Source organism: Chrysochloris asiatica, unplaced genomic scaffold, assembly GCF_000296735.1.
Source record: "Chrysochloris asiatica unplaced genomic scaffold, ChrAsi1.0 scaffold00282, whole genome shotgun sequence".
In the NCBI taxonomy this organism is placed as follows: Eukaryota; Metazoa; Chordata; class Mammalia; order Afrosoricida; family Chrysochloridae; genus Chrysochloris; species Chrysochloris asiatica.
In genome coordinates, this window is record NW_006408800.1 from 518,324 (window position 1) to 521,279 (window position 2,956).

A 2,956-nucleotide genomic window follows, 5' to 3' on the forward strand; every position below is an offset into this window, starting at 1 on the left:
TTCTTCATTAAATATTTAATGTAATTTCCTTGTAATTACATTGGTTGCAGAACTTAAGCTACAAAGTGCAGGTATTTAACAGATACAGTTTTGTCTTTGGTTATCTGCTTTGTTTTAAGATAGTCTTGGTAGGTTGTGTCATTCAAGGAATTGATACAGTTCATCTAAATTGTTGAATTCATGTGTAGTTAGTTGTTTATAGTATGTAAGTTGTTCATGTGTAGCTAGTTGTTTATAGTATTTAAGTTGTTGAATTCATGTGTAGCTAGTTGTTTATAGTATTTAAGTTGTTGAATTCATGTGTAGCTAGTTGTTTGTAGTATTTAAGTTGTTGAATTCATGTGTAGCTAGTTGTTTATAGTATTTAAGTTGTTGAATTCATGTGTAGCTAGTTGTTTGTAGTATTTCCTTATTAACCCCATGCTGCCCATTGGGTCTGTCATGACATTTCCTCTCACATTCCTTGTATTGGCAATTTCTGTCTCCTCTCCATTTCTTGCTGACTCCGGCTAAAAATGCATTAATATTATAGATCCAAAGAAACACTTTTAGGTTTCACTGATGTTTTCTCTATTTTCTTTTGTTTCCAATTTCCTTGATTTCTGCCCTTGTATGTAGTATTTTGTTGTTGTTGTTTTTGCTCTTACTGTTTTAGTTTTCTTTTTTATTTGTTCCTTAAGCTAGAATTCAATTATTTATTTAATACATGTATTCATTTATCATATAGGTAGTTAGTTACAGATATGTATTCCTCTGAGCATCTTTTTAATGTGCACACCACTAATTTCACTATGTTGTTGAGGACCGTGTAAGACTGGTCAGAGGTTCAAGGCCCTATAGGCCTGAGTGTAACAAATGAAGCCACTTGGCAGTTAATAGCAAATTGTTTTTCATCAAATTGTTTAGTCATATTTATTTAATTCCAAACATGAGCCCTGGATGTCCACAGAGAAATGCAATATTCCCCTAAGTTTCTAAGGTCAAGATTTTCCCCCTAGAACCAAGGCAGTAAAACTTCCTCAGAGGACGAACAAGGACAGGTTTACTGGGATTAAGCAGGGAGGCTCTGGAGAGGAACTGCCCGGGGTATATTCACTTGGGGTGGAGCGGTAAATTCTGGGAATACGGGATTAAGGACAATGGGGACAACGCCCTCGGACCACCCTGGGTTCAATCAGTTTGATCCAAGTGAAGGTTAAACCCAGTAAGGAAGGTTAAACCCAGTAAGGCCTGAGCCTCCCCAGGTGTGCATTACTGGTTGGAAGGCATGCAGTAAAGATTGCAGGGCAGTGTGTTGCTGCCTGCAGAGGTCATGATGCCTGTAGTCCCAAGCCTGCCCACCAGTGATGTATCCACCCTGGCTTTGGGGTGCCTCATTGTCTCCCTTCTTCTGTTTGTCTGTGTATTCTTTCACTATCCCTATCGCCGCTGGATCTCCCCTCCTCGTGAACCAAATACTCGTGAACAACACAACTATGTCAAGGTCAGACCCCGGCACTATGCTGTCTTTTCAAACTATTTTCTGATTTTTCTAGTAGCTTGATTGTTTACATGTGGATTATTTAGAGGTGTGTTGTTTAATTTCTAAATCTATAGGGAGTTTCCAGATAACTTCATATATTATTGATTGCTGGTTTCATTCTGTTACTATCAGATGGTATATTTTGTACAATTTCAATTAATTTAAATTTTTCTTTTTTTTTTTTTCACATCCCAGCATATTGTCTACTTCAATGGATTTTTCAAGTGCATTGCAATACAATTTGTCATAATTTGGAATCCTGCATATATCTGTGATGCTGGAAGCTATGTAACCAGTATTTTCAATATTGACAGCATCACCCAATGGTGGGCAGGTTTCAGCTGAGCTTCCGGACTTAGGCAGACTAGGCAAAAGGCGATGTGGACTGCTTCTGAATGTTTAGCCAATGAATACCTTATGAATAACAGCTGAACATCATCAGATACAGTACCAGAAAAAGAGTCCCTATTATTGGAAGGCAATCAAACTAGGTCTGGGGAAGAGCTGCCTCCTCAAAGTAGAGTTGACCGTGATGACAAAATGGAGTAGAGCTTTTGGGACCTTCATTGGCTGGTGGAGCCCACTTAAAAGGAAGAGAAATAGCTGAAAACATCCATTAATAATTGAAATGTAGAAAGTACAAAGTATTTGTTATTGTTGTTGTCAAGTGTCATTGAATCATTTCCACTTCATGTGACCCTGTGTAGGGTTTCCAAGGAAAAGCTGGTGGGTTTGAACCACCTTTTTATATGTTAGCAGTCCAGTGCTTATAATACAGCACCATACAAAGTCTCTGTATGAAGTATAAATCTAGGAACCATGGAAATTGTAAAAAATGAACAGAACCATCAAGGAAGAAGAGTGGAGTGTGGAACCCTATCCAAAGAAGCAGAAATGCCAGAGATGGAGGCAGAGAAGATGGCATGGAGAAACGGAGCAGTTGGGCACTCGAATCAAGGATGGAGAGGGGCTGTGTGCTGGTGGCCAGGGGAGCTAGTGTGCAGGGTATACCATTTGGTAGTTTGAATGGTTATATATTCCTGAGTGCTTCCGTGTACAATGACAACAACAACAAAAAAGAAAAACAGAAGGATTGGAAGCAAATGCTTTTGAATGATGATGCATGGAGGAGGTTGAAATCACTGTAATGAAATGAAATACGATCAGATGAATGTAAAGTTGATGCTCTCCCATGTAAACTATCACTCCATTCACAATAAAAACTAAGACCTGGCTTAGTGGTTAGAAAGCAACTGGAGGAACCCAATACTATGACCATTGGCCACTCTTGAGGTCTGGAGTGGAACTCATTCTCATAGCTCAATTTTCAGTCAAGTGGTAGATAGGTCTCTAGTGGGGACAACATTAGTAAGGTCTGCACACAATGGAAGGCCAAAGTTCAGAGGGGTTGGGAAGGAGAGTATAATAGAAATA